Source organism: Herpailurus yagouaroundi, unplaced genomic scaffold, assembly GCF_014898765.1.
Source record: "Herpailurus yagouaroundi ecotype Mexico unplaced genomic scaffold, PumYag 159, whole genome shotgun sequence".
NCBI classification, from domain to species: Eukaryota; Metazoa; Chordata; class Mammalia; order Carnivora; family Felidae; genus Herpailurus; species Herpailurus yagouaroundi.
The window spans coordinates 29,419,203-29,446,227 of NW_024412400.1; the positions used below are offsets into that span (position 1 = coordinate 29,419,203).

At 39.8% G+C, this 27,025-nt stretch overlaps 1 protein-coding gene and 1 non-coding gene across 6 annotated transcripts in view; both read left to right on the plus strand.

Annotated features, from left to right (window-relative positions):
• Positions 1-27,025, plus strand: part of TMEM108 (transmembrane protein 108) — a 373,458-nt gene that overhangs the window by 207,358 nt on the left and 139,075 nt on the right. The window lies entirely within an intron of this gene.
• LOC121034279 (small nucleolar RNA U89) lies at positions 9,154-9,369 on the plus strand. Its single transcript, XR_005792359.1, has one exon. It is a non-coding gene; the product is annotated as a small nucleolar RNA U89 (small nucleolar RNA).

The following is a 27,025-nucleotide window of genomic DNA, read 5'->3' on the forward strand; positions in this document are numbered from 1 at the left end:
AGCAGGGGAGGGGCAGAGAGAGAGGGAGACACAGAACCCAAAGCAGGCTTCAGGCTCCAAGTTGTCAGCAGTCAGCACAGAACCCGATGCAGGGCTTAAACCCACAAACTGCAAGATCATGACCTGAGCTGAAGTTGGGCGCTTAGCTGACTGAGCCACCCAGGTGCCCCTGTAGATAATACTTGCATAAACATCAGGGTGCATGTATACTTTTGAATGAGTATTTTTGTATTCTTTGAGTAAATATCTAGTAGTGTGATGCTGGATCGTAGGGTAATTCTATTTTTAACTTTTTGAGGAATCTTCATACTCTTTTCCACAGTAACTGCACCAGTTTGCATTCCCACCAACAGTGTGAGAGAGTTCCCCTTTCTCTGCATCCTCGCCAACATGTGTTGTTTCCTGAGTTATTAATTTTAGCCATTCTGACAGGTATAAGGTGGTATCTCATTGTGGTTTTGATCTGTATTTCCCTGATGATGAATAATATTGAGCATCTTTTCATGTGTCTGTTTGCCATCTGGATGTCTGCTTTGGAAAAGTTCATGTCTTCTGCCCATTTCTTCACTGGATTATTTGTTTTTTGCATGTTGAGTTTGATATGTTCTTTATAGATTTTGGATACTAACCCTTTATCAGATATGTAATTTGCAAATATCTTCTCCCATTTTGTAGGCTGACTTTTAGTTTTATTGATTGTTTCCTTCACTGTGCAGAAGCTTTTTATCTTGATGAAGGCCCAGTAGTTCATGTTTGCTTTCATTTCCCTTACCTTTGGTGACATGTCTAGTAAGAAATTGCTCTGGCCAAGGTGAAAGAAGTTGCTGCCTGTGATCTCCTCTAAGATTTTGATGGTTTGCTGTCTCACATTTAGGTCTTTAATCCATTTTGAATTCATTTTTCTGTATAGTGTAAGAAAATGATCCAGTTTTATTCTTCTGCATGTCACTGTCCAGTTTTCCCAACACCTTTTGTTGAAGACATTGTCTTTTTCTTATTGGATATTCTCTCCTGCTTTGTCAAAGATTGGCGGACCATATAGTTCTGGGTCCATGTCTGGGTTTTCTATTCTGTTCGATTGGTGTATGTGTCTGTTTTTGTGGCAATACAATACTGTCTGGATGACTACAACTTTGTAATATAGCTTAAAATCTGAAATCGTGGTGCCTCCAGTTTTATTTTTCTAAGGATTGCTTCAGCCATTCAGGGTCTTTTGTGGTACTATACAAATTTTAAGATTGTTCTATCTCTGTGAAAAATGCTGGCGGTATTTTGATGCGGACTGTATTAAATGTATAGATTGCTTTTGGTAGTATAGACACTTTAACAATGTTTGTTCTTCTAATCCATGAGCATGGAAGGCTTTTCCATGTCTTTGTATCTTTTTCTGTTTCTTTCACAAGGGTTTCTGTAGTTTTCAGCACACAGATCTTTTACTTCTTTAGTTAGGTTTATTCCTAGGTATCTTATTATTTTTGGTGCAGTTGTAAATGAGATTGATTCCTTGATTTCTTTTTCTGCTGCTTCATTACTGGTGTATAGCAATGCAACAGATTTCTACACACTGATCTTATATTCAGTTATTTTGCTGAATTCATGTGTTCTAGTAATTTTTTGGTGGAGTCTTTCGGGTCTTGTACGCAGAGGATCATGTGATCTGCAAATAGTGAAAGTTTGACTTCTTCCTTGCTAATTTGGTTGCCTTTTATTTCTTTGTGTTGTCTGATTGCTGAGGCTAAGACTTCCAGTACCATGTTAAATAGTAATGGTGAGAGTGGACATTCTTATTTTTTTCCTTACCATAGGGGAAAGGCTCTCAGTTTTTCCCCATTTGGGATGATATTAGCTGGGGCTCTTTCTTATATGGCCTTTATTATGTTGAGATATATTCCATGTATTCCTACTTTGTCAACGGTTTTTATCAAGAATGGATGCTATATTTTGTCAAATGCTTTTTCTGCATCTATTGACAAGATCGTATGGTTCTTATCCTTTCTTTTAGTAATGTGGTCTATCACATTGATTTTAACGTTTATTTATTTTTGGGACAGAGAGAGACAGAGCATGAACGGGGGAAGGGCAGAGTGAGAGGGAGACACAGAATCGGAAACAGGCTCCAGGCTCCGAGCCATCAGCCCAGAGCCTGACGCGGGGCTCGAACTCACGGACCGCGAGATGGTGACCTGGCTGAAGTCGGACGCTTAACCGACTGCACCACCCAGGCGCCCCATATCACATTGATTGATTTGCAAATATTGAACCAGCCCTGCAGCCCAGGAATAAATTCCACTTGATCATGATGAATAATTCTTTTAATGTACTGTTGAATTCGATTTGCCAGTATTTTATTGAGAATTTTTGCATCTGTGTTCAGCAGGGATATCAGCCTATAATTCTCCTCTTTCAAAAAATTTTTGTAACGTTTATATATTTTTGAGACAGAGCGCACAAGCAGGGCAGGGGCAGAAAGAGACAGACACACAGAATCCTAAGCAGGCTCCAGGCTCTGAGCTGTCAGCACAGAGTCTGACATAGGGGTCAAACTAATGAGCCATGAGATCATGACCTGAGCCAAAGTTGGATACTTAACCAACTAGCCACCCAGGTGCCTCTATAATTCTCCTTTTTTTTTTTTTTTTAATTTTTTTTTTAACGTTTATTTATTTTTTTGGGACAGAGAGAGACAGAGCATGAACGGGGGAGGGGCAGAGAGAGAGGGAGACACAGAATCAGAAACAGGGTCCAGGCTCTGAGCCATCAGCCCAGAGCCCGACGCGGGGCTCGAACTCACGGACCGCGAGATCGTGACCTGGTTGAAGTCGGACGCTTAACCGACTGCGCCACCCAGGCGCCCCTATAATTCTCCTTTTTAATGAGGTCTTTGTCTGATTTTGGAATCAAGGTAATGCTGACCTCATAGAATGAGTTTGGAAGTTTTCCTTCCATTTCTATTTTTTGGAACAATTTGAGAAGACTAGGTATTAACTCTTCTTTAAATGTCTGGTAGAATTCCCCTGGAAAGCCATCTGGCCCAAGACTCTTGTTTGTTGGGAGATTTTTGATTACTGATTCAATTTCTTTGCTGATTATGGGTCTGTTCAAATTTTCTATTTCTTTCTGTTCCAGTTTTGGTAGCTTGTATGTTTATATGAATCTGTCCATTTCTTCTGTATTGCCCAATGTGTTAGCATATAATTTCATAGTAGTCTCTAATGATTGTTTGTATTTCTGTGGTGTTGGTTGTGATCTCTCATCTCTCCTTTGTAATTTTATCTATTTGAGACCTTTCTCTTTTCTTCTTGATAAGTTTGGTTAGGGGTTTATCAGTTTTGTTAATTTTCTCAAAGAACCAGTTTCTAGTTTCATTGATTTGTTCTACAAGATTTGTTGTGGTGTTGTTGTTTCTTTATCATTTATTTCTGCTCTAACTTCATTAGTTCCCTTTCTCTGCTAGCTTTGGGCTTTATATGCTGTTTCTTTTCTAGCTCCTTTAGGTATGAAGTCAGGTTGTGTATTTGGGACCTTTCTTGCTTCTTGAAATAGGCCTGAATTGTAATATACTTCTCTCTTAGGACTGCTTTTGCTGCATCCCAAAGGGTTTGGACTGTCTTATTTTCATTTTCATTTGCTTCCATGTAGTGTTTTAATTCTTCTTTAATTTCCTGGTTAACCTATTCATTCTTTAGTAGGATATTCTTTAACCTCCATGTATTTGAGGACTTTTTAAATTTTTTCTTGGGGCGCCTGGGTGGCGCAGTCGGTTAAGCTTCCGACTTCAGCCAGGTCACGATCTCGCGGTCCGTGAGTTCGAGCCCCGCGTCGGGCTCTGGGCTGATGGCTCAGAGCCTGGAGCCTGTTTCCAATTCTGTATGTCTCCCTCTCTCTCTGCCCCTCCCCCGTTCATGCTCTGTCTCTCTCTGTCCCAAAACTAAATAAATGTTGAAAAAAAAATAAATAAATAAATTTTTTCTTGTGGTTAACTTCAAGTTTGGTAAGGTTGTGATCTGAAAATATGCATGGTATGATCTTGATCTTTTTGCACTTGTTGAGGGCTGATTTGTGACCCCAGTATGTGATCTCTTCTGGAGAATATTCCATGTGCACTTGAGAATGTATATTCTGCTGCTTTAGGATGAAATGTTCTGAATATATCTGTTAAGTACATCTGGTATAATAGGTCATTTAACGCCATTGTTTCCTTGTTGATTTTCTGCTAAATGATCTGTCCATTGTTGTAAGTGGGGTGTGTCCCCTACTATTATGGTATTATTATTGATGAGTTTCTTTATGTTTGTGATTGATTTATATATTTGGGTTTCTCTATGTTGGGGGCATAAATATTTATAATTGTTAGATCTTCTTGATGGATAGACCCCCATTAAGTATGATATAATGCCCTTCCTCATCTCTTGTTACAGTCTTTGTTTTAAAATCTAGTTTGTTTGGGGCACTTGGAGAGCACAGTTGGTTAAGTGTCTGACTTCAGTTCAGGTCATGATCTTGGGTTTTGTGAGTTCAGGCCCTGCATTGGGCTCTGTGCTGACAGCTTGGAGCCTGGAACCTGCTTTGGATCCTGTTTCTCCCTCTCTGTATGTTTCTCTCTCTCTCTCTCTCTCTCACTCTCTGTCTCTATCAAAAATAAGTAACCATTAAAAAATGTTTTTAATAAGTAAAAAAATAAAATCTAGTTTGTCTGATATAAGTATGGCTATTCTAGCTTTCTTTTGCCATCTGTTAGCATGATAAATGGTTCTCCATTTCCTCACTTTCTACAATTTTTTTTTAATGTTTAGTTATTTTGGGGAGGGAAGGAGGGACAGAGAGGGAGGAAGACACAGATCCAAAGCAGGCTCCAGGCTCTGAGCTCTCAGCAGAGCCCGACATGGGGCTCAAACCCACGTGGGACTTGAACCTGTGAGATCATGACCTGAGCTGAAATTGGACACTCAGCTGACTGAGCCACCCGAGCGCCCCTCCATGTCTTCACTTTCAACCTTCAGGTGTGTTTAGGTCTAAAATGAGTCTCTTGTAGGCAGCAAATGGATCTTGTGTTGTTGTTGTTTTTTATCCTGATTTTGATTGGAACATTTAGTCCATTTACATTCAGAGTGGTTATTGAAAGGTATGAATTTAGTATCATTGTGTTACCTGTAGAGTTGGTATTTCTGGTGATGCTCTCTGGTTCGTTCTTGTCTTTGGTCTTCTGGTCTTGTTTCTCCACTCAAAGAGTCACCATTAAAATTTCTTGCGGGGCTCATTTAGTAGTCATAAACTCCTTTAGTTTTTGTTTGTCTGGGAAACTCTTTATCTATGCTCCTATTCTGATTAGCAGCCTTGCTGGATAGAGTATTCTTGGCTGCCTATTTTTCCCATTCAGCATGTTGAATATATCCTGCCACTCCCCTTGGTCTGCCAAGTTTCTGTAAAAAGATTTGCCATGAAACTGATCTGTCTTCCCTTGTAGGTTGATGACTTTTCTTCCCTTGCTGCTTTCAGGATTCTTTCCTTGTCTCTGTAATTTGTGAATTTGACTATGATATGTCTTGGTGATGGCCAGCTTTTGTTGAATTTAATGTGAGTTCTCTCTGCGTCTTGGATTTTGACGTCTGTCCACTTCTCCAGATTAGGGAAGTTTTCAGCTATAATTTGCTCATATAAACCTTCTGCCCCTTTCTCTCTTCATATTCTGGGATGCCTATCATATCAGTGTTACTACATTTTAATAAATCGTTGGCTTCTGTAAGTCTGCCTTCATGATCCCTGATCTTTGTTTCCCTCTCCTTTTCAGCTTTAATATTTTCCATAATTTTATTTTTATTTTCTATGTTGCTAATTGGCTCCTCTACCTCATCCATCCTTGTTTTTATGCCTTCCGTTTGGGTTTACATCTCAGTTACAGCATTTTTAATTCCAGCATGACTAGATTTTAGTTCTTGTATCTCTTTGGAAAGAGATTCTCAAGCCCAGCTAGTATCCTTATAATTGTTGTTTTAAATTCTAGTTCAGACATCTTACTTCTATCTGAATTGATTAAACCCTTTGCCATCATTTCTTCCTGTTTTTTTTGAAGTGAATTCCTCTATCTTATGATTTTGGAGGAGGAAAGTACCATAATAATAGAATGAAATATAAGTTTTAAATTTTTTAAAAAATCAAATAAAGGAAGCTATATCTTAGGTGTGTTTTAGTCTGCTTGTTAAGATCTTAGGTGTGTTTTAGTCTGCTTGTTAAGAGAAGCTTGATAGAAAAAAGAAAACAGAAAAAAATTAAAAATTAGAAAAATTAAATATAATAAAATAAAAATTTTGCTCTTTCTGTATCAAAGAAAACAATTAAAACAGAAAAAAGCTGATCAAGCAAAAAAAAATAAAAAATAAAACCCAAATGAAGCTAGATCTGCTTTCCCCTAGAACTGAAACTATGCAGCAGTCTATGTACAGTAGACTAAGTGCATGGAAAGGATTTTTGCTGGTGTTTTGGGGGAGGGGGCTGGTGCTCTGATTCTTAGGTCAACTTGCCCTAATGGAGATGTGCCTGGAGGGTACAGGGAGTAGAGCTGCCTCCTCCACTTGTTGGCACTATTGAGCTCACTGGGGTGCATCCATGTTGGGCTAATACTGAAAATGGCTTCATCCTCCTCTCTAGTCTCTAGAGCGTGATGTTTGCACCCTCACAGACATGCGGTGAATCACCCTTCCTGTGTCTGCCCCTTCCATCAGCTCCTTGCCTTCCCCCTGCCTATCTGAGCTGTCTGCCTACCAGGCGGCACCTCCCTCCATCCAGAGTTTTATCTCAGGCATGGCTGTATTTCAAAACCCCACACTTCAGAGACCCCAGCAGCTCGGACCCGCAGTGATCCTCTAGTGATCCCGACATTGACTGGTGCAGGCTTATCTTAGGAAACAGTCATGTGACTGCACAGTAGCAGCAGCTTAGAGTTTATGGTAAATCACAACACACAAGCAGCACCAGGGTTTGCTGCCCTCAGCCAGAGTCTTTGTTCCCATATGGGGAATGTGGCAGCTTGATGGCACCTGCTGGGTCTTTTGCCTGTGGAGAGGCTGTATCACCTCTACCAAATGCACTCCAAGAAGGGGAAGTGCTTCTCCCCTTGCAACCAAGGGGATCCTTAGATCCTGCTGCCCACTCCCGGGGCTACATCCTGCTTCCTCACCAGAGCACCACCAGGCACAGACCTCTGAAACTTCAGACTCTGCCCCACTGTTTATAAAAACTGGTGATATTGAAACCCTCTCCTTTTTCCCCTGTCAGTGGTTTGGGGAACCATTTTCTTGTGCAGTCCCCTGTGCATTTTTACTCTTTCCATCTAGCTGCTTTCAGGAGAGTGCTTCTTGCACAAACCCAATGGGCTGCCCACTCTCCTACCCTGCCCCCCAGTCTTTCTGCTCTCCACACAAAGGGCTCCCTTCCCTCTGCAGCACCAAGGCTCTTCTCTCCCCCAGTTCACCTCTCTGCACTATGTACCTCCTGTGTTCTCTCCCTCAAATTATGCAGATTGTTCTGTTAGTCCTCAGATCAATTTCCTAGGTATTCAAAATGGTTTGATGTTGATCTAGCTGTGTTTGAGGGATGAGACAAGCCCAGGGTCCCCTTACTACTCTGCCATCTTAACTACTAGTGTCATAACTTGAGAGACCATCATTCAACTGACTATAGCATAATATTCCTGTACTTTATAGAGTCATTAATATAAGTACAGTGCCCAGTTCAAAACAGGTACTCAGTAGGGAGTGGTTGTGGGTCCAAGAGTGAGTAGGGTGTGAGGAAATGAACTACTGAGTTTGGTACAGCTTTTTTAATAAAAGTTTTACCATAAAGTAAGGGCAAGAGAAGACAGTAGTTGCTAGTAGACAAAAGGCTGAGTGTTTAAAAAAAAAAAAAATAAGAGTGGTTTGGGCTGGTATAAAAGCTCCCAGGAAGGTTTTACTATAGGGCTGTGAGCTTCAGAGGACATGAGGTGCACACTGATGGTGAGCCCTCAAGGCAGGAACAGATCCAGATGTGATTCCCATGTCTATATGTAACTGGTGCCCAGGGTATGTTTCTAACCTTGCCAGTGAATGCTAGTGCTGGGTACATAATTGTGCCATGTCTGATGAGAAGAAGCAAGAATGAGATTCCTGTGTCCTCTCATCAGTGAGTCTTTTTAACAGTGAGTATAATGATTTCCCTGAGATGTTCTCTCAAAGTCAAACAACTGTCTCCCCACAGGACAGAGCTCAGGCTATGTGCAAGCTGCTGTGAAGTCTGCTAATTATAAGAGGGCATAGGAGAGAGCACAAGAGCCCTTTGAGATTTAAAAAAATGTAGTTTACTTTGAAATTCCTTGGTTAGATGAAGAAATGAGAATGTGCCCACTTTCCCCTAAAGGCAGAGAAGCAAGGGTTCAGGAGTTACCTAGATAAAAGACCATGCCCTGTGTACTTGCTAGGTCATCCCTAGCATCCCAGGTTACAACAAGGAGATGAATAAAAAGGGGAGAGTTGGAAGCTCCAAAGTGGGGCACTTAATAAGGGTGGTAATTTATTAAGATTCCAACTCTGGCCTGCAGGTCATCATGAGGCATGAACAGCCCCCCAGGGTTAGGGAGTGCCAGCTTGAAAGGAAGCTTGAGTAGCTGGGCAGCTTTCTTGTCTGAACACATGGGGTCACATCTAAGCAGCTTACCATGGCATAGGAGAAGTCCTGAAGGTGGAAAATAAGGCTCAGAAAAATGCAGTCATATTATTTCTTTGATATCTTATTGTTATTTTGACCTGTGGTAAATCCAGAATAATTGAGCTAAAAAATAAAACCTAATTCTTAAATAGCTTAGCTCTAGAAATTCAATCAGGGGGAAAATGTCCCACATTTCACTGTTGGTCTCATATTGTCAAGACTCATTTCTCTTTTGGTGAGTGTCACAGGTTGGGCTCCCTGGAAGACCTTAAGCCCTTAGATAAAGAGTCTTTGAGCCCTTAGACAAGCAACGTGTTAGGAAGCAGTTCCCAGGAAACCTACAGGAGCATGGGAAGTGGGCATGAAAAGGAAAAGAGGCCCAGCAAGGATACGATATCAAGCAAAGCCCCACAGAGGCCAACATGAGGTTAGTTTCTCTTGTGAGCTCTGGTAAGAGTGCAGATCACACCCCATCATGAGGGACAGAGATACAACATTGTATTCCTGGATCTGTGGGTCCTTGGATGTGCCAGGCACTGGTTTAAGCACCTTAAATTAGTGACATAGCTGGCCTTGCCTCCATTTCTGCTGCTGCATCAAGGTTCTGGCAGTTGCCTGCAGGGGGGCCCACAGGTGGGGACCAGTGTGGGACTAGGCATGAACTATGTGAGCACAACCTTGAATCTGACACCCAAGAGAAGGGCTGGAATAGTAAGGATGGAGCCAGGGATTGAAACTGGGTGTTATGTAAACCCTTAACCCCAACCTTCTCACCTTGGAGAAGTCCTGAACAGGAACCCTGGCTATATCAAACTGCCATGATCCAGGCATCCTAGAACATCTCCAAGATGATTGCCACATCACAGAACCATATCTTTTTCACTGTTGACAACCTTGTGCTGAACCTACAGGATGAAAGTTTTACCTGGACAATGACAGCCTCATCAAGGGTGAGAAATGAGAGCCTGGTCACCAGGAACTCCATGCCCAGAGAAGAAGTGGATCTGTTTCTCCCCTGATTTTTGAAGAGCAGTTTGGGGTCCAGCACACCCCCATCCTGCCTCCAGTATCATGTGATGGTCTCTTCTGCATCTGTCCTCCCAAACCTTTTTGGATGAAAAAGCCTGACCAATTTTCAGTGGAATGATTTTGCTCCTTCCTGTGTTGGTCAGAGGTGTTGGGACAGTGTGATTTCTGAGTGATTTCCTACAGTGTTGATTCTTCCCTCTAGGTTGGGAGGCAGTAACCACCATCTCAGGAATTCTCAATAAATTTTTATTACTTAAAAAAAAAATTGGAAGAATGCCTACGTGGCTAAGTCGGTTAAGCATCCAACTCTTGATTTCAGCTCAAGTCATGATTTCGTGGTCTTGAGATCAAGGCCCACATTGGGCTCTGTGCCGAGCATGGAGCCTGCTTAAGATTATTTTTCTCCCTCTCTCTTGCCCCTCACACACATGCTAAGAAAAAAAAATTATTACATTTAATACATTTAACACATGCAAAGCATTTGGAACAGTGCCGTAAATGTTGGGTTATTATTATTCTTACCACCATCACCATCCCTACCCCTACCCCTCCCATTTCTCTGGACTTAAAGTAAAACCTCATTTCTCTTTCATTCCTAGGATTTTGTTTTCATTTTCATGCTTCATATTACAAACTATTGTATCTCCCTCCTGTCCCCTATTAGTCCCTCTCCTAAATCTCATTCATTGAGAATCAGTCTGTATGTTCTAAGAGCTGGAGGTGACCAATGAAAGGCTGATTGTGAAGCCATCCATCATGCAGCCCCTTCGTTACAGGTGTCCTTGAAATTCCCCCTGATGTGGTCTCATAGGCTTCTCTTGTGCATTATTAAATTGTGATGATAAATGAGTATGACCGGGTATGTTATTCTTTCCTTGGAGATGTGACTCTTGTAGATGTTGTCTCCTTGGAAGTGTTTTCCCATAGGCAAATCTTTGGCAGAGTCATTGCCAATCTAAGAATCCAGATTTCCCAGTCAGTGGGTACTTGAAAAATACAAAGTTCTGAAAGCTAGGAAATTACAGACTTCTGAGGGAGTTATAGTATAATTATAAAGGAAGGAGGGCAGTCTCTGTGCAGGATATCTAATTGTTCTTATGAGGAAGCTAGTTCACATTTTAGAGGAAAGCATTCTTGTGTGTATACCAGGGAATTTAGGAGTTTACCTTTGATACTGTATGAGAATGAGTTGGCTAAATATCAAATGATTTTCTTTTTCTTTAAAATAAAAAAAACAGAATGGTGAGTGGAAGAGGAAGGAAGGCATCAGATAAGCAGTTGCTAAATCCTGAAAGGGATTAGAGGTCAGGATATTTACATTTGCTCCCTTTCTTTCATTTTCCAGGACAGGATTTTTATTGTTTAGAATATATGGAAAAATCATATGCTTTCAGAACTGAAAGCAAGTTCCTTTACCAATTGCCACTCCATTTCACAGATGAAGAAACTGATGCTATCCTAAGAGGATAACTGTCCAAGATCTAAACCTATTTGATGTGAGGGTAGAGACTTTAACATGGCTCCACATACTCCTGGTGCAGTGTTTATTGTAGGATCTCCTTTCCTGCCACCTTTCACACTTGTATTCCAGTCACACTCATTTTCTTTTCCTTCCTCAAGTATTCCAACTTACTCCTTGCTTGGGGCCTTTGGCCATTCTCCCTCACCTGTCATGACTGGCTCCCTGCTGCTCAGACTTCTTCCCAACAGCTTTCTCACCACCTGGCTCTCTCCATCACGTTGCTCTAGTTTAAGTTCTGCATAGCAGTTGGCTATGATAGAGTTGGCTGATGGAGTTTTTTGCACTTTATCTTTATTGTTTATATCTCCATTTGGAATGTCTGCTAAGAGCCATCATGCTATATTTCCAGCACAGAACAGTGCCCAGCAAATGGAAGACCTCCAACAAACATTGTATTAAAATAGAGTGAACTGGACAGAAGTCAGGAGCAATGGATAGGTTTCTTTGGTAGTTTCTTGGTCAAGTGAGACGTCATGTAGAGAGAAGTGAAATTGTGGTCTAGATTAGCACTGTTCCATAGACAGAACACAAGCCACAATTTTAGACTTTCTAGTAACTATATTGGGAAAAAAATGAAATTGTGAAATTAATTTTAATGATGTACTTTATTTAACCCAATATATCCAAAACATTTTCATTTCAACATATGAAAAATTATTAGTAAAGTATTTGCTTTTTTTTTCATACCCAGTCTTTGAAACCCTGCATATAATTTGTACTTAACAACACATCTCAATGTTGACACTGCATTTTGTCAGAAGTACTTGATTTGCATTTATATTTCATAAAATTTACACTTGAAAAATGAGATTCACATTAAAATTTTTATAATAACTGAATTAGTTGTTCATTTTTACATTTAAATTAGTGAAAATAGAATAAAAATTTAAAATTCACTTCCTCAGTCATACTAGCAACGTTTCGAGTGCTCAATGCCACAAATGCAAGTGGCTGCACAGATCTCTATTGGTTGCACCAGACTACTGATTTTGAAGTCGCTTAGCCCTTCCTGTCCTGCATCAGCCGTATGGTATAGAGCCTGGTATGTGGGGCAGAGCACTAGGGCCTTGTGCCAGGATAGATGACTGCCTCTAGCCCACCAGTTTCTTGGCCATCATGTTAAGAAATAGGATTTGCTGGGGTGCCTGGGTGGCTCAATTGGTTAAGCATCTGACTTCAGCTCAGGTCATGATCTCACAGTCTGTGAGTTTGAGCCCCGCGTCCGGCTCTCTGTCGACAGCTCAGAGCCTGGAGCCTGCTTCAGATTCTGTGTCTCGCTCTGTCTCTGCCCCTCCCCTGCTCATGCTCTGTCACTCTCTGTCTCAAAAATAAATAAAACATTTAAAAAAGAAAAAGAAAAAGAAATAGGACTTGCTGTATCCTTTTAAGACCTTGAAAGTAAAGTTGCTTTATTCAGATTTGTTCCAGAAGGGCAAAATCAGAGAATTCTCCCAGTGCCCACAGAAAACACATAGTCCAGGGCTGAGCACAGCACAGTACACACATGTGCACATCTTTCGAGGCATCAGACTCACAGAGCTTCTCAGGGCTTAGAAAACACAAAGAGAATCACAGACAGCAGAGGGTCTGACTCCAGAGCAGCCCTGCTCAGGTGACTGACGTTGAGTGAGCTGCATGTCTTACATGTGCCCCATAGAGGCACTGAAAGTTTATCTGTATGGGAAGACTTTTTTTTCTCATTCTCTGCAAGGCCCTGAACTAATACTCCTTAGAATAGTGTTTTGAGATCCTTACCCCTTCTATGTGCCATCTCATTCTGACTTCTGCAATCTTAGCCTGGCAGCACTGCATCTCCCTTAGTTACCAGGAAGCTTAATGATGCAGGGGGCAGAGATGTTATTTCTCCCAGTTTTCCTACACTTGTCCAGGAGGCCTGGGTATTGTGCTGTGAGCTGATTCTAACAGCAACCCTAAAGGAAATTACTTCGTGGTGTGTGGATCCCTTGGGAGAAGAACAATGGTCAGCATTATACACTGAAACATTGGATGTCACAGGCTTTGGTCATGGCTCTAAGTTAATTATCAAGTGACAGTGTTTCTCTTCTAAGAACATTAGCAGAGTAACTCTAATTGAGATATCCAGGGTGTAGAATCCCAGATAGCTAGGGTACCTGATGAGTAGACAAAAGCTAAAGTTTGCCATGGAAAAAACAGTCTAAAATCCTCACAGTTTGTAGGTAGCAATCTTCCCAAATGAACAAGCTATCAGGAATGGAATCCTTAGGATACTTTCCTACTTTAATTCCCTCTGTACAACCCCTGGATGGCACTAGACAATCTGGTACCCTTCTGTTTTCATTTTCTTTCAAGTCACTTTTTTTTTTTAATGTTTATTATTTTTGAGAGAGACAGACAGAGAAACAAAGACCATGCAGGAAAGGGGCAGAGAGAGAGGGAGGCACAGAATCAAAAGCAGGCTCCAGGCTCTGAGCTGTCAGCACAGAGCCCGATGCAGGGCTCGCACTCACAGACCACAAGATTATGACCTGAGCCGTAGTTGGCCTCTCAACCAACTGAGCCACCCAGGAGCCCCTCAAGTCACTTTTATAAAGAACCTACTGTGTGCTGGGAATTAAGCATAGGGAATGAAAGGACATGAACCCCTCTGTCCAAGAGTTCCCAGGCTAGTAGAGAGAGAGGCTTCACACAGAAATTAGAGTATAAATGTGATTAATGTGATCCTTTATCATTCAGAGTGTCTGCTACATGTATGGCTCTGTGGAAAACTCTGGGAATACAGAGATATGAGACATAATCTCTGCTCACCAGAAGCTTATAGTATAATCAAGAAAAGTACAGAAGATGTAAAGAAGATAGTGTGGTATAAGATATACTAAAATGTCACAGGTCAAGCCATGTTCTTAAATCCAGATTAACTAGTAATAAAGCTGACTTTTGATACAACTTCTGACTCCTCTATATATGTTTTAATTGGTTCCAAACATGGAGAGAGGCAATGATTAGTCCCCGTAACCAGCACCACAATCCAAGGAGATGATGACAACCAGCCTTTTGTACTTCATAAAGTGTTTCCCATCCCAAATGTCTTTTGTCATATGGGCAACCCTGTTGATAGGCATCATTTTTGTCACCATGTTGCCATTAAGGAAATGGAAACCCAAAGAAGCCAAATGTGCTCAAGATCCCACAAGGAACTTGGACCCAAGTCTACTTACTCTGAGTTCAATATCTTTCTCGGAATGTCACAGCCTCCCATAGTTTACCTAAGTCACAGTACTTGCAGTGGGAAACTGTGAGATCCACTGAGGATAGTTGTTTCATCTGATTGTGTTTTTTCTTCTTGGAGTTTTTCAAGTTCAGTCAGTGAACTCCTTCAGCCTTTCCCTTGCAGTATATCTCATTTTGTTTTAGCAGCTCTAGTGTTTGGTCTTTTTGTCCCCCACCACCCATTTCCGGGTCTGCTTAAAGAAATAAACAGTAGCAGGATAGAGGTATTGGCTCCCAAGTCAGATATTGGCTGGATGAAATTGGGGTACAGAAATGTTGCAACCCTTTGAGGCAATGGGCCATTCCTTTTATAAGCCTATGAATCTGTAGTTCATTTAGCCTCATTATTTCTTAGTTAACAAGCTCTGGTTGTGCCATCCTTATGGCTTTATTTTTAGAAGTCTTAGATTATTATAGCAACTGTGAAAAAGGATGGGAAACGAAATCTGGCTCCCAGTATACATCCTGCTTATTTCTTGAATTAAATTTGCCTTCATCGAGCCCTCAGAAGATGTTACACCCACCCCTGCTATTGATTGAAAGCTGCTACCGTCACACGGTTGTTGATGGGGCTGTCAGGTGATAGAGATGTTTCAGGGTACTGCCAGTCCTCCTCCTTATCCAGTTGTTTGTTCTTGGTACCAGCTTGATGTGGGAGGGTAGAGGTGGAAAAGACCAGGTAGGAAGCATGGATAACTGTGACATTTCCTTGCCAAGTGAAACCTTAACAATTTGTGTTGAATCTGATGTTCTAGTCATGGCACTTATACCTTGTTCAAGCTAATATGACAAGAGAAAGAGATCGTAATGGGACAACCCCACTGTACATCAAAGAGTGGCAATGATCTCAGGAAGTAAATAAAGATGGAAAACTATTGGGCTGCATCAGAGTAGCAAAAGGGCAGGGATGTTTCTCTCACACTATGGTTGATTATAGAAAAGCTCTGAGGGAATTGTAGAGGAAAAGCTAGAGTACTGAGCATGAAAGATGTGAACTTAGGTTTTACTGCTGCTTCCTGGGTCCTACAACAACCATTTCTCCCCACATGTTTTGCTGCTGTCTCTGAGGGCCTTGCCTGCTGTCTTCTCCCCTGCCCTCACCTTGGACTTCTGCCTTTGTTTCTCTACCTGGCACTCCAAGAGTAATAAAGAGTAATAAAGAATTAAGAATGCAGATAAAGGAATACGAGGAATTATTAGAAAAGGGATCATAGTTGAGTCTAGAATTATTATGAAAAAAATTCAAGGAGATAAGGGTGGTAGAAGGTCATGGAAGGAGATGAGAAAGAGGAGAAAAATAGGAAACAGAAAATGAGAGTTGAGAAGATGAAGGATTTTTTTAGTGACCCCTAATTCTGTAATTAGAGATCATAATGACGTGAGCAGTTTTATTTCCTATTCAGTACAATTTCCACAGAGAGTAAAAGCCCCCACAATCCCAGCATATAGGAATCTGAAAAGTCTAGTGGTTTGGCATTTGATGATTTGATATATCTTCTAAAATCCTGTTTTTCAACCACTGAGGCCATGTGCTAACTGTACAAGTAGACATTTTGGTTGAATTTTGGCAGAGGATTTGGGGCAGTGAGTGTATCAGAGTCCAAAGATGTCTTAAGAAATGGAAGAGGAAGAAAAGTGAATCAAATGGCCACCAGACCACTGGTTGAATAACAAAGTTTGTTAAATTTGCTGAATCTGAAGGTCAAAACACTATGGTACAATGGATCTGTCCAATAATATTGAATTATATATATATATTTTTATTTATATTATTATAATATATATAATTTATTTATATCATATTGTATATATCATATCATATATCATAATATATATTATTTATATCATATCATATTATACAGAGAGAGAGAGAGAGAAGCAGGGTCAAGGGTGCAGCCAGACCTTAGTGATGAGTTTTCAAGTTCATCAGGGACTCCTACAATAATGACATCAACTATTGGGTCTTAGTTGTTGCCATGGTTACTTAGATGCCACCAGGATAACCCTGATCATATTTATCCCATAACTGATGACATTTCAGAGGTGTGTTCCTTTGATTTGAAACCCAACTATAGGAAATACCCTCATTTTAAATTAAGTTTTATAGTGAAAAATTTTCTTCACACTAAGGAATAAAGAACTTTAAAATTATTTGAATAATATGGTAATTTCAGTAATTATGTGTACAGTAGAACACATTTTAATAAGAAAATTTTAGTTTATGAAAAATATAGTTACATGTATTTTTCCAGCTTTATTGAGATATAATTGAAATGTACCATTGTGTGAGTTTAAGGTGTACAGTGTGTTGATTTCACACATTTATATATTGCAAAATAATTACCACCATAGTGTTAAGTAACACCTGCATCAAATCATATAACATTATTTTTTGTTGTGAGAGTATTTAATATCTACTTACTCTCTGCAACTTTCAAGTATGTAATACAATATTGTTAACTATATTCACCATGCTGTACATCAGATCTCAGGAACTTATTCATCTTAGAACTGGAAGTTTGTACTCTTTGACCAACATCTCTCCATTTCCCCCACCCTACCCCATACCCTTGGTAACCATCATTCTAATCTGTTTTATGAATTCAGCTTTTTTAGATTCTGCATATAAGTGAAATCATACAGTATTTATCTTTCTCTGACTTACTTCACTTAGCAAAATACCCTAAGGTCCATCCATGTTGTTGCAAGTAGCTAGATGTCCTTTCTTGTGGCTGAATAATACTCTTGTGTGTGTGTGTGTGTGTGTGTGTGTGTGTGTGTGTGTGTGTGTGTATTTACCACATACATACTATATCTTCTTTATCTGTTTATCTGTTGACTGACACGTTGTTTCCATATTGTGGCTATTGTGAATAATGCTGCAGTGAATATGTGAGTGATCTCAAATATTTGAGATCCTATTTTCACTTTTTTTTGACTATACACCCAGAAGTGGGGTTGCTGGATGATATGATAATACTACTTTTAATTTTTCAAGGAACCTCCATTCTGTTTTTCATAGTGGCTGTAACAGTGTACATTCTTACCATCAGTGTATAAGGGTTCCCTTTTCTCTGCATCCTTGTCAACGCTTCTCATCTCTTATCTTTTTGATGATAGCCATTCTAACAGATATGAGGTGTTTTTCATTATGGTTTTGATTTGTATTTCCCTGATGATTCATGATGTTGAGCACCTTTTCATGTACCTACTAGCCATCTGTTTGTCATCTTTGGAAAAACGTCTGTTTAATTCCTCTTCCCATTTTTTAACTTTTAGTTTTATTGAGATATAATTGGCACATGTCTGTGTAAGTTTAAAGTGTACAGCATAATGAATTTCATATATTGCAAAATAATGACCACAATAAGTTTAGTTAACTTCCATCATCTCATATAGATACAAAAGGAAAACAAGTTTTTTTTTCCATGTGATGAGAACTTTTAAGATTTATTGTCTTAGTAATGTTCAAATATATCATACAGAAGAGTTAATTACAGTCATGTACATTACATCCCCCTACTTATTTATCTCATAACTGGAAGTTTGTACCTTTCACCACATATATCCAATTCCCCCACCCCACCTCTGGTTACCACAAATCTGATCTCTTTTTCTATGAGTTTAGTTCTTTTTTTTTTAGATCCCACGTCTAAGTGAAATCATACAGTATTTTCCTTTTTCTGTATCACTTATTTCACTTAGCATAATGCCTTCAAGGTTCATCCATGTTGCTGCAAATGACAAGATTTCTCTTTTTATGGTTGAATACTATTCCATTGTATGTGCGCATGCATGTGCACATGCACACACACACACATACACACTGCATTTTCTTTATTGATTCATCTGTCAGTGGACACTTAGGTTGTTTCCATTTCTTGGCTATTGTAAATAATGTTTCTATGAACATAAGGATACAGATATCTCTTTGACATAGTAATTTTGTTTCCTTTGGATATATAACCAGAAGTGGGATTGCTGGATTATATGGTAGTTCCATTTTAAATTTTTTGAGGAACCTCCATACTCTTGTCCAAAGTGGCTGTACTACTTTGCAATCCCACCAGCAGTACACAAGGGTTCCCTTTTCTCTACATTCTTGCCAACACTTTTTATCTCTTATCTTTTTAATGCTAGCCATTCTAACAGGTGTGAGGTAATACATCATTATGGCTTTGATTTGCAATTCTCTAAGGATAGTGATGTTAAGGACCTTTTCACCCACTTCTATATTTTCTTTAGAAAAATGTCTAGTCAATTCTTCTTTCATTTTCTAATCAGATTTTTTTTTTTTTTTTTGCTATTCAGTTGTTGGAGTTATTTATATATCTTGGATATTAACCCCTTACAGATACATGGTTTGCAAATACTTTTTTCCCATTCTATAGGTTGCCTTTTCATTTTGTTGATGGCTTCCTTTGCTGTGCAGAATCTTTTAAATTGGATGCAGTTCCACTTGTTTATTTTTGCTTTTGTTTTTGTTGTTGTTGTTGTTGTTAAATCCAAAAAAAAAAAATCATTGCTAAGATGGATGTCAGTAAGTTTTTCCCTATGTTTCTTTCTACAAGTTTTATGATTTGAGGTCTTTTGTTTAAGGGTTTAATCCATTTTGAGTTGATTTGTGTGTGTGATGTCAGGAGTTACATGTATTTTTAAACTGTTTTTTTTTTCACATTCACCATTTTATTTAATCCTCACAACTATCTGAATAGCCCTGGTTTGCAAAAGAGGATTGGAACTCAGAGACATGATAATACTGGAGATCCAACATGGCAGAGAAGTAGGTGGACCCAAAGTTCTCTCATCCCTCAAACACAGCAGTGTTGAGGCCAAAGGACTTTGAATTCCAAGAGTCTGGGCTGCAAACTCCAGTAGCCCATAGGGACAACCTGGCTGGCCATAGATGCATGATTATGAACTGGGAGAGAGAAAACAGGCAGGGTAGGCATGCAGGAGAGGGATCCCCTTCTGCAGAGAGACAAAGAGAAGAGAAAGAGAGACTGTGAAAGTGTAGGACAGTATCTGGACAGGAGAAAAACCATGGACCGGGGACAGAGAAGGATCCAATCTCTAACTGCAGGCCTTTGTCCAGACTAAGGCCAGCTGTCCTGTTTGTGCACCTGGGGAGGAGGGGAGCCAGCCCCGAGCTCAGTAACTAATTCAGAGGTGCAGTCCGCAGTGGGAGAAAGCAATCCCCACTCTGGGGATTGTACTGGAGTGCTGTGGAAAGAAGGTATATAGCTGTTCAAAGGACAAAGGTCCCTGCTTGCACCCCTCAGCCAGAGGCCATTTATTGGTGTGACAGAGCAGCACTTCCTCAGAACTGGGGCACACAGAGCAGGACCATTAAGACATCGGGGTTTAAATCCCAGCCAAATGCCAGGGAGGAGCGGGAGTCGAGGAGTGAGACAATCTGCCTCATTCACGCCCGTTGCACAGTGAGGACAGCCTGAACAGAGTGGTTTGAGACACCCAGTCCGGGGAGGAGAGACAGGTGTTGCCATTTTTCTCCCCATCACCAACAAAGTGTGGGGCTCCAGGGAATGGACAAAGAGCCCACAATGGAGGCGGTACCTGCCTATGCCAAACCATGCCCCTCCATGTCTGGTAACTGCATATCCACCAGAGATTGATGCTGACCAACCAGACAGCCCCTCCTCCAGTCCACAGCTGCCCCTGGTTCCAGGGCACTCAGCGGTTTTGCATTTTCTGATTTAATTCGTGGGCAGTTCTTATTATATATAATTTTTTTCCTTCTTTTCTCCTTATTTCTTCCCTCTTCTAGTCTGCTTATTCTGGTTGTTGGTTTGTTTAAGCAGACATAGTTAATCTATTATCTTTATACCTATTCTATATCTCCTTCTTTATTTTCCTCTCTCTCTGGATAAGCTGTGTAGCTCCTCTGCCTGGTCAATTTTCTTTTCTTTTCCCCCCACCCCTGTCATTTCTCTCTTTGCATGGGATAAGGCCTTTTCTACTAACACCACCCCCACCCCATTGTTTTTGTTGTTGTTTTGTTGTTTTGTGTGTGTTTGGTTTTTTGTTATTTTTTGCTTGTTTTGTTCTGTTTGTTTTATTTTTTTCCAGGGCTACTTCAACAAAGAAATCAAAGTACACCTGGTGGAGGGTCCAAAACATCACTACGAGTAGGGATATAAAGCAACCAGAGCCACAACAACAGAGAGCAAGTAACACACTCCAAAAGAACACCTCTGGCAGGGCCAGGCCCTGGACAGTGTATGGCCCCTCTTTAATATAGTAGTGCTCACAGGTGCAGGACACATAACAAGCTTTTAAAACACATAAGGGACAGAAAACTAGCCAAAAGGATGAAATAGAAGAATTCTCCTCAAAAGAAATTCCAGGAAGAAATGACAGCTAAGGAATTGCTCAAAACAGATATAAACAAAAAACTGAACAAGAATTTAGAATAGTAGTCATAAGATTAATTGCTGGACGTGAAAAAAAGCATAGAAGACAGCAGAGACTCTATTGCTGCAGAGATCAAGGAACTAAAAAATAGTCATGATGAATTTAACAATGCTGTAAATGAGGTGCAAAATAACCTGCAGGTGGTAACAGCCAGAATTGAGGAGGCAGAGGGGAGAATAGGTGAAATAGAAGATAAAATTATGAGAAGAGATGAAGCTGAGAAAGAGATAAAAAAAATTCTGGATCATGAGGGGAGAATTAGAGAACTAAGTGACTCAATGAAATGGAACAATATTGCTATCATAGGAGTTCCAGAAGAAAAAGAGAGAAAGGGGCTGAAGGTGTGCTTGAACAAATCATAGCTGAAAACTTCCCCAATCTGGGGAAGGAAACAGACATTGAAATCCAGGAGGCACAGAGAACTCCCTTCAGACGTAACTTGAATTGATCTTCTGCATGACGTGTCATAGTGAAACTGGCAAAATACAAACATAAAGAGAGAATTCTGAAAGCAGCCAGGGATAAACAGGCCTTAATCTACAGGGGTAGACACAAAGGTAGTAGCAGACCTAGCACTCCTTTCTGGAGTGGCAGGAAATTTTCAATGTGATGAACAGAAAAAAATATGCAGCCAAGAATCCTTTATCCAGCAAGCCTGTCATTCAGAATAGAAGGACAGATAAAGGTTTTCCCAAACAAACAAAAACTGAAGGAATTCATCACCACTAAACCAGCCCTACAAGAGATCCTAAGGGAGACTCTCTGAGTATTGCAAAGACCACAGAGACACCACTACAAACATGAAACCTACAGATAACACAATGACTCTAAATCCATATCTTTCAATAATAACACTGAATGTAAATGGACTAAATGCTCCAGTCAAAAGATATAGGGTATCAGAATGGATAAAAAAAAAATAACGCCCATCTATTTACTCTCTGCAAGAGACCCATTTTATTTTTTTTCCCAATATATGAAGTTTATTGTCAAATTGGTTTCCATACAACACCCAGTGCTCATCCCAAAAGGTGCCCTCCTCAATACCCATCACCCACCCCCCATCAACCCTCAGTTTGTTCTCAGTTTTTAAGTCTCTTATGCTTTGGCTCTCTTCTACTCTAACCTCTTTTTTTTTTCTTCCCCTCCCCCATGGGTTTCTGTTAAGTTTCTCAGGATCCACATAAGAGTGAAAACATATGGTATCTGTCTTTCTCTGTATGGTTTATTTCACTTAGCATAACACTCTCCAGTTCCATCCATGTTGCTACAAAGGGCCATATTTCATTCTTTCTCATTGCCACGTAGTACTCATTGTGTATATAAACCACAATTTCTTTATCCATTCATCAGTTGATGGACATTTAGGCTCTTTCCATAAATTGGCTATTGTTGAGAGTGATGCTATAAACATTGGGGTACAAGTGCCCCTAGGCATCAGTACTCCTGTATCCCTTGGGTAAATTCCTAGCAGTGCTATTCCTGGGTCATAGGGTAGGTCTATTTTTAATTTTCTGAGGAACCTCCACACTGTTTTCCAGAGTGGCTGCACCAATTTGCATTCCCACCAACAGTGCAAGGGGGTTCCCGTTTCTCCACATCCTGGCCAGCATCTATAGTCTCCTGATTTGTTCATTTTGGCCACTCTGACTGGCGTGAGGTGATATCTGAGTGTGGTTTTGATTTGTATTTCCCTGATGAGGAGCGATGTTGAGCATCTTTTCATGTGCCTTTTGGCCATCTGGATGTCTTCTTTAGAGAAGTGTCTATTCATGTTTTCTGCCCATTTCTTCACTGAGTTATTTGTTTTTCGGGTGTGGAGTTTGGTGAGCTCTTTATAGATTTTGGATACTAGCCCTTTGTCCGATATGTCATTTGCAAATATAAGAGACCCATTTTAGACCTGAGGACGCCTTCAGATTGAAAGTGAGGGGATGGAGAACCATCTATCATGCTATTGGAAGTCAAAAGAAAGCTGGAGTAGCCATACTTCTGTCAGACAAACTAGATTTTAAACTAACGACTGTAACAAGAGATGAAGAAGGACAGTATATGATAATTATGGGGTCTATCCATCAAGAAGAGCTAACAATTATAAATGTTTATGCATCCAATTCGGAAGTACCCAAATATGTAAAATAATTACAAACATAAGCAGTCTTATTGATAAAAATGTAATTGCAGGGGACTTTAATACTCCACTTATGGCAATGGACAGATCATCTAGGCAGAAAATCGATAAAGAAGCAATGGTCTGAATGATTCATTGGGTCAGATGGACTTGACAGATACATTCAGAACTTTTCATCCCAAAGCAACAGACTACACATTCTTTTCAAGTGCACATGAACATTGTCCAAGATAGATCACACAATGGGTCACAAAAAGGCCGTCAATAAATATAAAAGAATTGAGATCATACCATATACATTTTCAGATCACAATGCTATGAAGCTTAAAACCAACCACAGGAAAAAGTCTGGAAAACCTCCAAATGCATAGACATTAAAGAACATCCTACTAAAGAACAAATGGGCCAACCAGGCATTTAAAGAAGAAATTAAAAAATATATGGAAACAATTAAAAATGAAAACACTACACTCCAAACCCTTTGGGATGCAGCAAAGGCAGTCCTAAGAGGAAAATACATTGCAGTCCAGGCCTATCTCTAGAAACAAGAAAAATCAAAAATACAAAACCTAACAGAATACCTAAAGGAACTAGAAGCAGAACAACAAAGAAACCCCAAGGCCAGCAGAAGAGAAATAATAACGATTAGAGCAGAAATAATATAGAATCCAAAAAAAAAAAAAAAAACCAAAAAACAGTAGAACAGATCAATGAAACTAAGAGCTGTTTTTTTGAAAAAATAAACAAAATTGATAAACCCGTAGCCAGACTTCTCGAAAAGAGGACCCAAACAGATAAAATCATGAATGAAATTGCACTTATCACAACCAATCCCTCAGAAATACAATTATCAGAGAAAACTGTGAAAAATTATGTGTCAACAAACTGAACAACCTGGAAGAAATGGACAAATTCCTAGACACCCACACACTGCCAAAACTCAAATGGGAAGAAATAGAAAATTTGAACAGATCCATAACTAGTGAAGAAATTTAGTCAGCTATCAAAAATCTCCCAACAAGGAGGTTGTTGGGCCAGATGGCTTCCCAGGGGAATTCTACCGAACATTTAAAGCAGGGTTAATACCTATCTTTCTCAAGTTGTTTCAAAAAATAGAAATGGAAGGAAAGCTTCCTGACTCATTCTATGAAGCCAGCATTACCTTGATTCCCAAACCAGACAGAGACCCCACAGAAAAGGAGAATTACAGGCCAATATCCCTGATGAACATGAATGCAAAAATTCTCAACAAGATACTAGCAAATTGGATTCAACAGCATTTAAAAGGATTAGCCACCATGATCAAGTGGGATTCATTCCTGGGCTGCAGGGCTGGTTCAATATTTGCAAATTAATCAATGTGATACATCACATTAATAAAAGAAAAGATAAGAACCGTATTATCCTGTCAATAGTTGCAGAAAAAGCATTTGACAAAATACAGCATCCTTTCTTAATAAGAACCTTAAAGAAAGTCTGGATAGAAGGAACATACCTAAACTTCATAAAAGCTACATATGAAAAGCCCACAGCTAACATCATCCTCAGTGGGGAAAAACTGAGAGCTTTCCCCCTGAGATCAGGAACACAGCAGGGATGTCCACTCTCACCACTGTTGTTTAATGCAGTGTTGGAAGTCTTAGCAACAGCAGTCAGACAACAAAGCAAAATAAAAGGCATCAAAATTGACAAGTCAAATTTCACTTTTCACAGATGACATGATACTCTATATGGAAAGCCCAAATGACTCCACCAAAAAGCTTTTAGAACTGATACATGAATTCAGCAAAGTCACAGGGTACAAAATCAGTGTACAGAAATCGGTTAAATTTCTATACACCAATACTGAAGCAACAGAAAGAGAAATCAAGAAATCGATCCCATTTACCATTGCACTAAGAACCATAAAATACCTAGGAATAAACCTAACCAAAGATGTAAAAAATCTGTATGCTGAAAACCATACAAAATTTATAAAGGAAAGTAAAGAAGACACAAAGAAGTGGAAAAACATTCCATGCTCATGGATTGGGAGAATAAATATTGTTAAAATGCCAATATTACCCAAAGCAATCTACACATTCAATGCAATCCCAATCACAATTGCACTGTCATTCTTCTCAAAGCTAGAACAATCCTAAAATTTGTATGGAACCACAGAAGACCCCAAATAGCCAAAGTAATGTTGAAAAAGAAAACCAAAGTGGGAGGCATCACAATCCCAGACTTTAGCCTCTAGTACAAGGCTGTAATCATTAAGACAGTATGGCACTGGCATAAAAACAGACACATAGACCAATGGAATAGAATAGAGAACCCAGAATTGGATCCACAAATGTGTGGCCAATTAATCTTTGACAAAGCAGGAAAGAGTATCCAATGGAAAAAAAGACAGTCTCTTTAGCAAATGGTGCTGCAAGAACTGGATAGCAACATGGAGAAGAATGAAACTAGACCGATTTCTTACACCATACACAAAAATAAACTCAAAATGGATGAAAGACCTCAATGTAATACAGGAAGCCATCAAAATCCTCGAGGAGAAAGCAGGCAAAAACCTCTTTCACCTTGGCCGCATCAATTTCTAGCTCGACACGTCTCCAAAGGCAAGAGAATTAAAAGCAAAAATGAACCTCACTTGGGACCTCATCAAGATAAAAAGCTTCTGCACTGCAGAAGAAACCATCAGCAAAAGTAAAAGGCAACTGACGGAATGGGACAAGATATTTGCAAATGACATATCGGAAAAAGGGTTAGTACCCAAGATCTATAAAGAATTTACCAAACTCCACATCTGAAAAACAAATAATCCAATGAAGAAATGGGCAGAAGACATGAATAGACACTTCTCCAAGGAAGACATCCAGATGGCCAACAGACACATGAAAATATGCTCAACGTCTCTCATCATCAGGGAAACACAAATCAAAACCACACTGAGATACCATGTCATACCAGAAAGAATGGCTAAAATGAACAACTCAGGAAACAACATATGTGCTGATGTGGAGAAATGGGAACCCTCTTGCACTGTTGGTGGGAATGCAAACTGGTGTAGCCTCTCTGGAAAACATGTGTAGGTTCCTCAAAAAATTAAAAATAGAACTACCCTATGACCCAGGAATAGCACTGCTACGAATTTATCCAAAGGATACAGGAGTGCTGATTCATAGGGGCACATGTACCCCAATGTTTATAGCAGTGCTTTCAACAATAGCCAAATTATGGAAAGAGCCTAAATGTCCATCAACTGAATGGATGAATGGATAAAGAAGATGTGGTTTATATATACAATGGAATACTACTTGCCAATGAGAAAGAATGAAATCATGCCATTTGTAGCAACATGGATGGAACTGGAGGGTATTATGCTAAGGGAAATAAGTCAGTCAGAGAAGGACAGATATCATATGTTTTCACTCATATGTGGAACTTGAGAAACTTAACAGAAGACCATGGGGGAAGGGAAGGGAAAAAAATAGATACAAACAGAGAGGGAGGGAGACAAACCATAAGAGACTCTTAAATACACAGAACAAACTGAGGGTTGATGGGGAGATGGGGAGAGGGAAAATGGGTGATAGGCATTGAGGAGGACACTTGTTGGGATGAGCACTGGGTGTTGTATGTAAGCGATCAATCACAGGAATCTACCTCCAAAACCAGGAGCACACTGTACACACTGTATGTTAACCAATTTGACAATAAATTACGTTAAATCAATAAATCAATACATCAATAAAAATGAGTAAAATTTAAAAAGGTGATAATACTTAAGGTCACAGAGGTAGAATGTGGCACAGAAAGACATCATCTTTTTCTTATGTATCATGGGGATATAATCCATAATACTTTTTAGTATAAGTTATATTGTAGTTATTTTGTTCTTCCATATGCTAAATTGAATCAAGTCTAGCATCATACTCTTTGAGCTTCATTTCTCTTATATATTATCTAAGAAATTTAGGAGGTAATTATAG